The sequence below is a fragment of the Schistocerca cancellata genome, unplaced genomic scaffold, assembly GCF_023864275.1.
Source record: "Schistocerca cancellata isolate TAMUIC-IGC-003103 unplaced genomic scaffold, iqSchCanc2.1 HiC_scaffold_818, whole genome shotgun sequence".
Classification (NCBI taxonomy): Eukaryota; Metazoa; Arthropoda; class Insecta; order Orthoptera; family Acrididae; genus Schistocerca; species Schistocerca cancellata.
The window spans coordinates 895,780-912,295 of NW_026046829.1; the positions used below are offsets into that span (position 1 = coordinate 895,780).

At 27.1% G+C, this 16,516-nt stretch overlaps 1 long non-coding RNA gene across 1 annotated transcript; it reads left to right on the forward strand.

The window, feature by feature from the left end:
* The first annotated feature begins 256 nt into the window (after window positions 1–256).
* On the forward strand, window positions 257–16,247 carry LOC126143520 (uncharacterized). Its single transcript, XR_007529743.1, has 2 exons — window positions 257–891; window positions 16,182–16,247. It is a non-coding gene; the product is annotated as an uncharacterized LOC126143520 (long non-coding RNA).
* Window positions 16,248–16,516: the final 269 nt, after the last annotated feature.

Consider the following 16,516-nt stretch of genomic DNA (forward strand, 5'->3'; position numbering starts at 1 on the left):
TTTAGATGAGATAATTCGTAACATAGTAGATGTACTGGAAAGTGTATCTAGTAAGAGTTTCAAGATATAACTTATTAGTAAAGTGTTTCATTTACAATGAAAATTTTTCTGTGCAAATCAGGATATCTTGATTATTTATTTTATTATATTTATTTTTTGTTTATTTAATTATTTAATAAAAATAATTTTGTCGAATTTTGTCTTAGTATATTTTGTAGAATTGATTTTTTAGATTATAGTTTATTGGTAATGTAATTATTTATGAAATATTATTTTAAATTTTTAAAAGTAGATTTCATTTATTGTACCTTTTGTATCAGGGTTTATCAAAATTTTAGTATTTATTTTACTTGTCTCGATTTGGGTTGATTTATAAATAATTTATAGTTAATTTATCATAATTATTATTAAATTATTTATAGAAATGAGATGTTAATCGTTTCCCAAGATATGAAGTTTCTTAAGAAAAAATTTAATTTTTGAAGTTAATTGTTTTTATTTAATTTTTTAAGTATAAATATTAACTTATTTATTCTTTAAGGGATAAGCTTTGAAGTTAATAACCTATAATTTGTTTTATAGAATATAATAGTAAGCTTTAAACCAGCTATCTTTAAGATTACGTTTTAGTTCATTATTTTTTATTTTGATTTTATAATTATTTTAGGTTTTTTATTATTATTATTTATTTAATTTTAAAATTTTTGTAATAATGATAGAATTAGTATATTTATTTGTATACAATTTTTACCTTGTGAATTTATTATAAGGAACTAGGCAAAATTGATTTCCGCCTGTTTATCAAAAACATGTCCTCTTGAAAATACTTTGAGGTCTGGCCTGCTCACTGAGCAGATTTTTAAAGAGCCGCGGTATTTTGACCGTGCAAAGGTAGCATAATCATTAGTCTCTTAATTAGTGGCTGGAATGAACGGCTTGACGAGAAATCAACTGTCTCTTAATAAATTTTTGAATTTAACTTTTGAGTCAAAAGGCTTAAATTTTTCTTTAGGACGAGAAGACCCTATAGAGGTAACATTTTATTTTTATATAGTTTTTTGTTTGTCTTTCTGTATTTAATGATGATGTTTTGTTGGGGTGACATGAAGAATAAATAAACTCTTCATTATTATATCATTTATTTATTTTTTGTTGTTTTGATCCATAATTTATGATCATAAGATTTGGTTACCTTAGGGATAACAGCGTAATTGTTTTTGAGAGCTCATATCGACAAAGCAGATTGCGACCTCGATGTTGGATTAAGAAAAATTTTGGGTGCAGTAGCCCAGTGATTAGGTCTGTTCGACCTTTAAATTCTTACATGATCTGAGTTCAGACCGGCGTGAGCCAGGTCGGTTTCTATCCTAAGATTATTGATTCATATTAGTACGAAAGGACCATATGGTTAAAATATTTTTTATTTTATTGATTAATATTAATTAAATTACTATTTTGACAGATTAATGTGTTGAATTTAGAATTCATTTATGTAGATTTTTTCTACAAATAGTATTGATACTTTAAGATTTAATTATGTTTATTTTGAATTTTCTTTTATTAGTTATTTGTGTTTTAATTAGTGTTGCTTTTTTAACTTTATTAGAGCGTAAGGTTTTAGGTTACATCCAAATTCGAAAGGGCCCAAATAAAGTAGGTTTTGTAGGAATTCCTCAGCCCTTTAGTGATGCTATTAAGTTAATTTGTAAGGAGCAGCCAATTCCTATTATATCTAATAATTAACTTTATTATTTTTCTCCTGTTTTTAATTTAATAATTTCCTTGGCTGTTTGAATTTTTCCCTTACTTGACTTATATGTGTTCTTTTCTTATGGATTTTTGTTTTTTTTATGTTGTACTAGATTAGGTGTTTATACTGTTATAATTGTTGGTTGGTCTTCTAATTCAAATTATTCTTTATTAGGTTCTCTTCGTTCTGTTGCTCAAACAATTTCATATGAAGATAGTTTGGCTTTAATTTTATTATCTTTAATTATTTTAATTGGTAGTTTTAATATGTTTGATTTTATAAATTACCAGCTTTATTGTTGATTTATTATTATTTCTTTTCCTTTAGCTTTAGCTTGTTTTGCTTCTTGTTTAGCTGAAACTAACCGTACTCCTTTTGACTTTGCCGAAGGAGAATCTGAGTTAGTTTCAGGTTTTAATATTGAATATGGTGCAGGTGGATTTACTTTAATTTTTTTAGCTGAGTATACAAGAATTGTTTTTATAAGAATATTATTAGCTTTAATTTTTTGAGGTGGTGATTTTTATTCTTTTATATTTTTCATTAAGCTTGCTGTAATGTCCTTTGGGTTTATTTGAGTTCGGGGAACATTACCACGTTTTCGTTATGATAAGTTAATGTACTTAGCTTGAAAAAGTTTTTTGCCTTTCTCTTTAAAATTTTTTATTTTCTTTGTCGGTTTAAAGATTTCATTTATTTCATTTATTTAGTGAAATTTTTTAAGAAAAGTTAATAGAAGAGTTAAACTTCTAGTTTTATGTTTTCAAAACATATGCTTTTCCTAAGCTAATTAACTTATTATTCCTTAATTAGTTTATCTCATGCATTTGCAATATGTACATTAATTAAGAAGTATGTAAAGTAGATAATTGTTAAGATTTGTCCTGTTATAATGTAAGGTTCTTCAACAGGTCGTTTACCAATTCATGTTAATAAGCATACAACAACTACTATAATTCAGAATAAAATTTGATTAATAGGATAGAATTGAATACCTCGAAATGGTGTTTTATTATAAAATGGTAAAATTATTAAGATTCTAATTGATAAGAATAGTGCAATAACACCCCCTAGCTTATTAGGGATTGATCGTAGAATTGCATATGCAAATAAGAAATATCATTCTGGTTGGATATGGACGGGAGTTACTAATGGATTAGCAGGTACAAAATTATCTGGATCCCCTAGAAGGTAAGGATTAATCAAGCATAATATAATTAATAATGATGTTATTAATACAAATGTAATAGAGTCCTTGAAAGTAAAGTATGGGTGAAACGAGATTTTTTAAATATCCTCATTTAGTCCTAAAGGGTTTCTAGAACCTGTTTGGTGGAGGAAAAATAAATGAATTGCTGCCATGTGCAGCAATAATAAACGGTAGTACAAAATGGAATGTAAAGAATCGGTTTAATGTTGCATTATCAACAGCAAACCCTCCTCATACCTATTGAACTAAATCTGTTCCTAAATATGGAATTGCTGATAATAAATTAGTTATTACTGTCGCACCTCAGAATGATATTTGACCTCAAGGTAAAACATATCCTATAAATGCGGTTGCTATAACTAAGAATAGAATTACTGTACCAATTATTCAGGTGTGCATGTATATGTAGGATCCGTAGTAAATTCCTCGTCCTACATGTAAATAAATACAAATAAAAAATATAGAAGCTCCATTTGCGTGTAAGGTTCGAATAATTCAATCATTATTTACGTCTCGGCAGATGTGAACTACACTACTAAACGCTATTTCAATATTTGATGTATAATGTATAGCTAAAAATAGTCCGGTTGCAATTTGAATTACTAAACATAGTCCTAGTAGGGACCCAAAATTTCATCAAAATGAAATATTTGTTGTGCAGGTAAATCAACTAAAGAGTTATTAATGATTTTAATTAAAGGATGTCTTAATCGTAAGGGTTTATTCATTAGTAAATTATCTTATTTTACGAATAGGCCCCTGGTTAATATTGGTGATTTTAACAACTGCTAATAGTGCCAAAAATAAATAAATTATTATTATTATTGTAATAATAAATGTTGGTCTATTATATAGTTTTTCTAAAGATATTGTTAATTCTTGATAATTGATTGAATTATCAATATTTATAGTTTCAGTATTTTTGAAAAAGTCTATAAATATTGTTATATCTAGAATAATTAATATTGATATAACAAATACTCATATAGTTAAGGTAATAATTATCGTAATTGCTTCAAGTTGAAATATTTCGTTTGATGCAATTCTCGTAATATAAATAAATAGAACTAATATACCACCAAGAAACGTTAAAAATGAAATATATGATAATCAATATCTTTCCATTATTGTTCCTGTTATTAGCCTGACTAAAAAAGTTTCTAGGATAATGAAAAGCATTATTGATATTGGGTGTCTTAATTTAATAAAATTAATATTTATTACGTTTGATAGTGATATAATTATTTTTTGATCATTTCAGGAGTTAGTTTATTAAAATATCGGTTTTGGGGACCGATGATGGAAAGCTTTTCCACCTCTGAAGTTTTAAAAGTGGGGGCTGAACTTATTTCCGGTTTACAAGACCGGCGTTTTTTTTAAACTATTAAAACTAATGTTTATATTCTCTGTCTTTACTTCTTTATTGATTTATTTTGCTGGTGTTTATGTTTTTTCCTCTAAACGTAAGCATTTATTAATGGTTCTTTTGAGATTAGAATATATTGTTCTTTCTTTATTTATATTAATAATTGTTTTTCTTATTGAGTTTGATTATGATTATTTTTTCCTGTTATTTTTTTGGTTTTTTCTGTTTGTGAAGGTGCTTTAGGTCTTTCTATTTTAGTTTCAATAATTCGTTCTCATGGGAATGATTTTTTTAATTCTTTTGGTCTATCTTTATGTTAAAGTATTTATTTATAACTTTTTTTGATCCTTGTTTGTTTGGTTAATAATTGTTGATGATTGGTTCATTCTTTAATGTTTATGTCTAGTTTTGTTTTTATGGTTTGTGTGTATTCATATGCGGATTTGAATATGATTAGATGTTATTTTGGTATTGATTATTTTTCTTTTAGTTTGATTTTGCGTAGTTTTTGAATTTGTTCTTTAATAATTACTGCTAGAGGTTCAGTTTATTTAAGTTCTTATCATTCTAATTTTTTTGTCTTTATAGTCTTAATTTTAATGATTATGCTTTATTGTTCTTTTGCTAGATTGAGTCTTCTTTCTTTTTATATTTTTTTTAAAGGTAGATTAGTTCCTACTTTACTTTTGATTTTAGGTTGAGGTTATCAACCTGAACGTTTTCAGGCTGGTGTTTATTTAATTTTTTATGCTCTGGTTGCTAGATTGATTTATTATTAGTTATATTTAGGGTTTATGATTGTTCTAATACTTTGTATTTTCCTTTATTGGTTGATTTTGGTTCTTATTATTTTATATTTTATGTGTTTATAATTCTTGCCTTTTTAGTTAAGATGCCGATATTTTTGGTTCATTTATGGCTTCGTAAGGCTCATGTTGAGGCCCCTATTTCAGGTAGAATGATTCTTGCTGATGTTTTATTAAAGTTAGGTGGTTATGGTATTTTTCGTGTTATGAAGGTTATTTCTTATTTGGGTTTAAAGTTTAATTATTTTTGATTGTCTTTAGGCTTATCTGGTGGGGTTATTGTTAGATTTATTTGTTTTCGTCAGGTTGATTTAAAGTCTTTAATTGCATATTCTTCTGTTGCTCATATAAGAATAGTTATTGGAGGATTGATTTCTATGAATTGATGGGGTTGTATAGGTTCTCTTTCTTTAATGGTTGGTCATGGTTTGTGTTCTTCTGGTTTATTTTGTTTATCTAATATCATTTATGAGCGTTTAGGTAGACGAAGAAAATTAATTAACAAGGGTATAATTAATTTGATACCAAGAATGGCTGTATGATGATTCCTTTTGAGCTCTTCTTATATAGCTGCTCCTCCTTCTTTAAATTTGGTAGGTGAACTTAGATTATTAAATAGAATTATGTCTTGATCTTCTTTTAGATTTTTTGCTTTAATCTTTTTGTCTTTTTTTAGAGCTGTTTATACTTTATACATGTATTCTTATTCTGAACATGGTAATTATTATTCTGGTGTTTATACTTGTTCTCTTGGTTATTTTCGTGAATATCATCTTTTACTTTTACATTGATTACCTTTAAATATTCTTTGTTTAAAGGGGGAGTATTTTTTGTTTAGGTTGCTTAAGTATTTTAATTAAAAATGTTGTTTTGTGGAATCAATGATATGAATTTTTTCATCTTAGGCCGTGAATTTGTTTTCTATTTGTTCTTTGAGTTTTTTCTTTTTTTTTCTAGAACTGTAATTTTTGTTTTGGGTATTTATTATTTAATAATTGATTATAGAGTTTTTGTTGAATGAGAACTTTTTAATTTTGATGGTTCTATGGTTGTTATGACTTTAATTTTGGATTGAATGTCTCTTATTTTTATGTCTTTTGTTATGTATATTTCTTCTTTGTTTATTTATTATAGAGAGGACTATATATCGGGAGAAAAAAATATAAATCGTTTTATTATTATTGTTTTAATATTTATTCTTTCTATAGGTTTTTTAATTATTAGTCCTAATTTGATTAGAATTTTATTAGGATGGGATGGTTTAGGTTTAGTTTCTTATTGTTTAGTTATTTATTACAAAAATGTGAAATCTTATAGTGCGGGTATATTAACTGCACTTTCTAATCGTATTGGTGATGATGCTATTTTAATTTCTATTGCTTGAATATAAAATTTTGGTGGTTGAAATTACATTTATTATTATGAATTTATTTCTAATTCTTTTGAAATAAAGCTTATTACTATATTAATTGTTTTAGCAGCTATAACTAAAAGAGCTCAAATTCCCTTTTCTTCTTGGCTTCCTACTGCTATAGCTGCTCCTACTCCTGTTTCTGCTTTGGTTCATTCTTCTACTCTTGTTACTGCTGGGGTTTATTTATTAATTCGTTTCAGACCAATATTAGATACTTATAATTGTGGTTGATTTTTGCTTTTAATTGGTTGTATAACTATATTTATGGCTGGTTTAGGGGCGAATTTTGAATTTGATTTGAAGAAAATTATTGCTCTTTCTACTTTAAGACAACTTGGTTTAATAATAAGAATTTTGGATATGGGTTACCCCAAACTTGCATTTTTTCATTTATTAGCTCATGCTTTATTTAAGGCTTTATTGTTTGTGAGTGCAGGTTCAATAATTCATAATTTAAAGGATTCTCAGGACATTCGTTTTATAGGTTCTATTGTTAATTTTATGCCTTTAACTTCAGTTTGTTTTAATGTTTCTAGTTTGTCTTTGTGTGGTATACCATTTTTAGCTGGTTTTTACTCAAAGGATTTAATTCTTGAAATGGTTTGTTTAAGATGAATTAATTGTTTAATTTTTTTCTTTATTTCTTTTCTACTGGCTTAACTGCATCTTATTCTTTTCGTCTTTTTTATTATTCAATGTCTGGTGATAATAATTTTTATTCTAGATTTTCTTTTGATGATAAGGGTTATTATATTTCGTTTGGTATAATTGGTTTATTATTTGTTGCTGATTTTCGTTTTGTCTTTTGTCTTGATTAATTTTTCCTATTCCTCATGTTATTGCTTTGCCCTAATATGTAAAGTTTTTAACTATAACTGTAGTTGTTTTGGGTGCTTATTTAGGTTATCTTATTTCTAATTTTGATTTTTCTCAAAATTTATTTTCTTTAAGTATACTTTCTTTTAGCTTATGATTAGAGCGTAACACTGATGATGTTAAGGAAGTATTTTTACTTTTAGATATTTATAAATATACATACATTATTTTTACAGTGAAAATGTAATGTTTTATTTAAACTATATAAATTTTAGAAATGTTAACGGAATTTAACCGCTAATATAAAAAGTTAGCAGCTTTCATATTGACTTTACATTTCCTTAGTTGGAACTTTATAGTTCAATTATATTATTAACAGTAATACGCCTCTTTTTGGCTTCAATTAATAAGAATAAGGGTATTTTATTTACCAACCTTCCAGGTCGAAACTGACTGCAATATTTCGCTTCTTATTCTATTTAAGGTTGATTGATTATATCAATACTTTCTGAATGCAACCCAAATGTTATAGTTAACTACAACCCTTTATTCTGCTCATTGTAAGGCTCCTTGATTTCATTCATGGTATAGTCCTAGTAATACTATAATGAAAAATATTGTTGATATTGTTCAGATTATAATATCTGAAGTTTTAAAAATAATTACAATTGGAAGGATTAGTGCGATTTCTACGTCAAAAATTAAGAAAATTACTGCAATTAAGAAGAATAGAAGTGAGAAGGGTATTCGTGCTGATCTTTTTGGGTCAAATCCACACTCAAATGGTGATCTTTTTTCTCGGCCATTAATTAATTTTTTTGATAGTGTTGTTGCAAGGATTATAACAATTATTGGAATAATAAATCTAATAAAAATTCTTGTAGATAAAATTAGGATTGTTTTTCTTGATTAATATCAAGCTTTTTGATTGGAAGTCAAATGTACTATTTATACTAGAAAAACAATTATCTACCTCATCAATAAATAGAGATGTATAAGAATAATCACACTACGTCTACAAAGTGTCAATATCATGCTGCTGCTTCAAATCCAAAGTGGTGTCTTGGTGAGAATTGGTTTATTGAATGTCGAAGTACACATGTTGATAAGAAGATTGTTCCGATAATTACATGTAGCCCATGGAATCCTGTTGCAACAAAGAATGTTGATCCATAAACTGCGTCTGCAATGGTGAAGGGTGCTACTCAATACTCATATGCTTGAAGTATAGTGAAGTATAGTCCTAGAAATACTGTGAAGAATTGTCCTTGTAATGCTTGAGTATGATTAGATTCTATTAAACTATGATGTGCTCATGTTACTGTTACTCCTGATGCTAAAAGAATAGCTGTATTAAGTAATGGATTCCTATTGGAGGTCATAATATTCCTAGTTCAATAGTAGGTGCTAGTCTTCTTCTAAAAAATGCTCAGAAAAATGAAACAAAGAATAGTACTTCTGATGCAATAAATAAAATTATCCCTCATCGTAATCCAATTGATACAAATCCTGTATGTAGTCCTTGGTATGTTCCTTCTCGTACTACATCTCGTCATCATTGGATTATAGTTAGTAAGGTAATTCCAAATCCAATTATGAATAAGTTAATGTTAAATAGGTGAAATCATTTTGCTAATCCTGATACTAAAACTATTGCTCCAATTGCTCCTGTTAATGGTCAAGGTCTATAATCTACTAAGTGGAATGGGTGATTTGAATGAGTTGTTAACATAGGTTTAGTATACTTCTCTAGAGTATAAAGTTCTTAAAATTGAGAAAACATAAGCTTGAATTATTGCTACTGCTGATTCTAGAATTAATAGAAGTATTTGTCCAATAATTAATAAAGAAATTAATTTTATTGCTGTAGATGGTCCTGTATTTCCTAGTAATGTTAATAGTAAGTGTACTGCAATTATATTTGCTGCTAGTTGTACTGCTAATGTACCCGGTCGAATGACATTTCTAATTGTTTCAATTAATACTATAAATGATATTAATGCAGGTGGTGTTCCTTGAGGAACAAGGTGTGTAAATATATGATTGGTATGATTAATTCATCCAAATAACATAAATCTTAATCATATAGGTAGAGCAATTGCAAATGTTAATGCTAAATGTCTTGTTCTAGTAAAAATGTAAGGGAATAATCCTATGAAATTATTAAATAGTATTATAATAAAGATTGAAATGAAGATGAATGTTGTTCCATTAAATGATTTTGGTCCTAGTAATGTTTTAAATTCATTGTGTAAAGTTAAGTTTAGTTTATTTCAAATAATATTAATTCGTGATGGTGTAAGTCAAAACATTGATGGGATTAATAATAATCCTAAGAATGTTCTAGTTCAATTTAATGATAAATTGAAGATATTAGTTGATGGGTCAAATGTTGAAAATAAATTTGTTATCATTTTCAATTTAAGTTTTTTATATCAATTGTTCTTTTTTCTGCTCTTTTAATAAGATTTGGTTTAAATGAAAAAAAGTTTATTTGATTAAATAAAATTAATGTAGCCGAAAATATAATGAATAGGGAGAATCATATGAGAGGGGATATTTGAGGGATTTGGATTAAATTTCCCCATCAGAAGTAGTCGTTAATTTACTATTTTTTGGTTTAAGAGACCATTACTTACTTTCAGTCATCTGATGTATTTCAAGGTGTACTAATTGTTTAGTTATTTTAGATTGCCACTCTAATGTTATATATTTTAACTAACTCCTTAGATTATCTTAGATAATCACTTGATAAATAAGTTTACTGAAATTCTTTCAATTACAATTGGTATGAATCTGTGGTTCGCTCCACAGATTTCTGAGCATTGTCCAAAGAACAATCCAGGTCGGTTTATTGTAAATGTTCCTTGGTTTAGTCGACCTGGCGTTGCGTCAATTTTAACCCCTAATGCAGGTACTGCTCATGAGTGTAGGACGTCTGATGCTCTTGTTAATACTCGTACTTCCGTATTTATTGGTAGAATTGTTCGGTTATCTACATCTAGGAGACGAAATCCGTCATTTTCTAGGTCTTGTTCTGGTGTTATATAAGTGTCAAATTCTACATCTATAAAGTCTGAATATTCATATCTTCAGTATCATTGTCGTCCAATTGTTTTAATTGTGATTATTGCATCTACTGAATCATCAAGTAAATATAATAGTCATAATGATGGGAGTGCAATAAAAATTAGTGTAATTGCTGGCAGTGCTGTTCAGATTGTTTCAATTAAATGTCCGTGAAGTATGTTTCAGTTTGTATAGGCAATAAATAATATATAACTTAGAGCATAACCTACAATTACTGTAATTAATAATAATACGACTATAGTATGATCATGGAAGAATGATAGTTGCTCCATTTATGGGGAAGCTCCATCTTGAAGGGATAAATTTGATCATGTTGCCATTAATAAATTTTCTAATAAAAGGTCAAACCTTTATTTGTAGAGCTTAAATCTACTGCACTAATCTGCCATATTAGAATCTAGAAATTAATGGTAGTTCTGAGTAGCTGTGTTCTGCAGGCAGGTTATTTTGTAATCATTCTGTTGATTTTCTTATATTAGCTCTAAATATGATTGCTCGGTTTGTAACCATTCTTTCTCATATAATTACAATAAATATAATGATTCCTACAATAGAAATTGTAGATCCAATTCTTGACACTACATTTCATGATGTATATGCATCTGGATAATCTGAATATCGTCATGGTATTCCTGCTAGTCCTAGGAAGTGTTGAGGGAAGAATGTTAAGTTTACCCCAATAAATATAATTGTAAATTGGATTTTTAATCATGTATTATTTATAGTTAATCCTGTAAATAATGGGTATCATTGAATAACACCTCCTATGATTGCAAATACTGCTCCTATAGATAATACATAATGGAACTGGGCTACTACATAATATGTATCGTGTAATACGATGTCAAGTGATGAGTTTGCTAATACTAACCCTGTTAGTCCACCAATTGTGAATAGAAAAATAAATCCTAATGCTCATAATAGTGGTGGATTGAATTTGAATTTAGTTCCATATAGTGTAGCTAATCATCTGAATACCTTAATTCCTGTAGGTACAGCAATAATTATTGTTGCTGATGTAAAGTAAGCTCGTGTGTCAACGTCTATTCCTACTGTAAATATGTGGTGTGCTCATACAATAAATCCTATTAGTCCAATTGATAATATAGCATAAATTATACCTAGTGTTCCAAATGATTCAATTTTTCCTCTTTCTTGACATACAATGTGAGAGATAATTGCAAATCCTGGAAGAATTAAAATGTAAACTTCTGGGTGCCCAAAGAATCAAAATAAGTGTTGATATAGAATTGGGTCACCTCCTCCCGCAGGGTCAAAGAATGATGTATTTAAGATTCGATCTGTTAGTAGTTTAGTAATCGCTCCTGCTAATACTGGTAGCGACAAAAGGAGGAGAAGAGCTGTAATAGCTACGGATCGTACAAATAAAGGTGTTTGATCTAGAGTTATACTTTCTGATCGCATATTAATTGCTGTTGTAATGAAGTTTACTGCACCAAGAATAGATGATACACCTGCTAAGTGAAGTGAGAAAATAGCCAGGTCTACAGATGCTCCTCCATGTGCGATAGCTCCTGCAAGAGGGGGGTAAACTGTTCACCCTGTACCAGCACTGTTATCTACCATAGAAGATGTAAGAAGAAGGGTTAGTGAAGGCGGTAATAATCAAAAACTTATATTATTTATTCATGGGAATGCCATATCTGGTGCACCAATTATTAATGGTACGAGCCAATTACCAAATCCACCAATAATAATAGGTATTACTATAAAAAAATTATTACAAATGCGTGTGCTGTAATAATAACATTATAGATTTGGTCATCTCCAATTAGAGATCCTGGTTGGCCGAGTTCAGCACGAATAAGTATTCTTATTGATGTTCCTACTATTCCTGCTCACGCTCCAAATAAGAAGTATAAAGTACCAATATCCTTATGGTTTGTTGAGAATAATCATTTTTGCGGTAAGATGGCTGAATTTAAGGTGGTAGACTGTAAATCTACTTATGAGATGTTTCTCTCTTACCATGATGTTTAGGCCTTATATTCAATTATGATTCTAGACTGCAATTTTAGAGGTGTGAAATTTTACTAAGGCCTAAAAGATTATTCTTTTAATTATAACTTTGAAGGTTATTAGTTTAGTTAACTTAAGTCCTTAGTATAATGAGATTAAGGTTGATGTTGAGATTATTTCTATTGTTGAAATTATTACTGTTATAGGGAGAATAATTCTTGATTTTTGAGACTTTATTTTTATAGATCATGAATTTTCTGTGTATGACATAATTAGGGCTGACAATCTAATACGTATATAATAATAAAGTGTAATTGTAGTTAATACAATCATAATGGTTATAATAGTTGTTATGTTATTTTCTATTAATGATTGTATTACAATTGATTTTGGTAGAAATCCAAGGAATGGTGGCAAACCACCTAGGGATAGAAGAGATAAAAATATTATGAATTTAATTTCAGTTTTTATATTTTTGGCTGCATAAATTTGGTTTATAAAAAATAGATTTATTTGCTTAAATAATAAGACCATAATTAATCTTAATAGAGAGTAAATAATAAAGTATAGTTCTCAGATGTTTTCTCTAACTGTTAGAGATCTAATTATTCACCCTAAATGTCTAATTGAGGAATATGCTAGAAGCTGTCGTAGAGATGTTTGATTTAAACCACCTATTGCCCCAATAACAATTCTTAGAATGACAATTGTTCAAACGAGAGTTCTTAATTGAATACAATAAGAAAACACCATTATTGGGGCAATTTTTTGTCATGTTATTAGTGTTAAACAGTTATTTCATCTTGAAGCTCCTATTACTTCTGGAAATCAGAAATGGAAAGGTGCAGCCCCGATCTTTAATAATAAGCTAGATCTGATTATTATTGATGGAATAAATTCTATTTCTCATCCTATTGGATATTTTATTTGAATCAGCAAAATTGAAAATAATAGTATTGTCGATGCTATTGCTTGGACAATAAAATATTTAATTGATGATTCATTTATTAATATATTTTTATTTCTTGTTAGGAGCGGAATAAATGAAAGTAAGTTGATCTCAAGTCCTACTCAAACTCCAAATCAGGAGTTTGATGAAATGGACAGGATCGTTCCTATCATTAATGTTGATAGGAAGAGAAGTTTTGTAGAGTTGTTGGGCATTAAAAAGGAGAGGATTGATACCTCTATAAATGGGGTATGAACCCATTAGCTTGTTTAGCTTACCTTTTTACATTAAGGTGTATGATGCACGTTAGTTTTTGATACTAAAGGAGGTAGTTTACTTCTGTCTTATGTAATTGTTAATGAAGGTAATTTATATTTACTTGATTTACCCTATCAAGGTAACCCTTTAATCAGGCACTTCATTTTTTTTTATTTAATATATAAATTAAAAAATTTTTTTGAAAAATTGTTTATGTATTATTTTGGTTATTTCTAATTAATTTATCTCGGTTCGGATAATTTGAGCATATATTATATATTATATACAATAAATAATTTATATTGATATATTTCATTTAATTAAATTTAAATACTTATAATATAATTTTATTATTATTAAGTGATTATTTTAAAACATTTATTTACCAAGGATTATAGCTACTTATGTTTTTGGCTTAAAAGAAATTATTATATTATAAATTATACAATGATATGTAAATTAATATTAAATATTATTATAATTGGATATAATAAATATAATCTATATTATTAAATATAAAATATTATATTAATATAAATAATTGTATTAATTATAATAATATAATTATATATATATTCTATAATTAAATTATTTAATTAATTAATATTTAAGTTAACTTAATATAAAGTTAATTTTATATTAATAACATATTACATTAATTTATATAATTGTATAAAATATATTTATTATATTATTTAATCTTTCTTTATTATTAGTGAAAAGAAAGATTAAATAAGAAAGAATATAATACATTTATTGGTATACACGTTCCATATTAGTCTTTATTTATATATAATAGAGAAGTTGTTGTGGTCATTCGAGGGCGCGTTTCTTTTTTTTTTTGTCACTATTTGTGTTTTTTTTTCTTTAAATATTTGAATCTTTTATTTTTGAATTCCTTATTTTGTTTCCAAAAGTTTTATTCTTGCTTATTTATTCACTTTTTCTTTGTATTATATCTAAGTTTTGTTAAACTAAATGTTCTATTTTGCAGTAATTTGATTTAATTATCAAGTGATTTTGGATTTAGCAATTGATTTACTATCGGCATAATTCGTGCCAGCAGCCGCGGTTATACGATTGATACAAGTGAATATTATTGGTTAATACAGTTGTTTATATTTTTAGGGTTAAAATATAAATTTGTAAGGTGAAATGTTAAAATTTATTTATAGCTCTTTTTATGAATCTGTGAAATTTAAATAATAAACTAGGATTAGATACCTTATTATTTTAAATGTCAGTTATATTTACCAGGGTACTATTAGTAAAGGTCTTTAAACCCAATGAATTTGGTGGTATCTCATTCCATTCAGAGGAACCTACCCCGTGATTGATAATACACGATTAACTCTACTTGATTTATTGTCTGTATATCTCCGTTATCAGAGAATCTTTTTAGAGTTATAATTCTCAAGATTTATAATTATAAAATATTTCAGGTCAAGGTGCAGCTTATAGTTAAGAGGAGGTGGGTTACAATAGATTTTTGTTTATAACGGATTTGATGGTGAAATACTGTTAATGAAGGAGGATTTGATAGTAATTTAATTTATTTAATTTAACTGATATTGGCTCTGAGGTGTGTACACATTGCCCGTCGCTCTCATTATTGATTATTCTATTTTATTGTTTTAATTTAGCTTCAATTTAGATGAGATAAGTCATAACATAGTAGATGTACTGGAAAGTGTATCTAGTAAGAGTTTCAAGATATAACATATTAGTAAAGTGTTTCATTTACACTGAAAATTTTTCTGTGCAAATCAGGATATCTTGATTATTTATTTTATTATATTTATTTTTTGTTTATTTAATTATTTAATAAAAATAATTTTGTCGAATTTTGTCTTAGTATATTTTGTAGAATTGATTTTTTATATTATAGTTTATTGGTAATGTAATTGTTTTATGAAATATTATTTTAAATTTTTAAAAGTAGATTTTATTTATTGTACCTTTTGTATCAGGGTTTATCAAAATTTTAGTATTTATTTTACTTGTCTCGATTTGGGTTGATTTATAAATAATTTATAGTTAATGTATCATAATTATTATTAAATTATTTATAGAAATGAGATGTTAATAGTTTCCCAAGATATCTAGTTTCTTAAGAAAAAGTTTAATTTTTTGAAGTTAATTGTTTTTATTTAATTTTTTAAGTATAAATATTAACTTATTTATTCTTTAAGGGATAAGCTTTGAAGTTAATAACCTATAATTTGTTTTATAAAATATAATAGTAAGCTTTAAACCAGCTATCTTTAAGATTACGTTTTAGTTCATTATTTTTTATTTTGATTTTATAATTATTTTAGGTTTTTTATTAAGATTATTTATTTAATTTTAAAATATTTGTAATAATGATAGAATTAGTATATTTATTTGTATATAATTTTTACCTTGTGAATTTATTATAAGGAACTAGGCAAAATTGATTTCCGCCTGTTTATCAAAAACATGTCCTCTTGAAAATACTTTGAGATCTGGCCTGCTCACTGAGGAGATTTTTAAAGAGCCGCGGTATTTTGACCGTGCAAAGGTAGCATAATCATTAGTCTCTTAATTAGTGGCTGGAATGAATGGCTTGACGAGAAATCAACTGTCTCTTAATAATTTTTTGAATTTAACTTTTGAGTCAAAAGGCTTAAATTTTTCTTTAGGACGAGAAGACCTTATAGAGCTTAACATTTTATTTTTATATAGTTTTTTGTTTGTCTTTCTATATTTAATGATGATGTTATGTTGGGGTGACAATAAGAATAAATAAACTCTTCATTATTATATCATTTATTTATGTTTGTTGTTTTGATCCATAATTTATGATCATAAGATTAAGTTACCTTAGGGATGACAGCGTAATTGTTATTGAGAGCT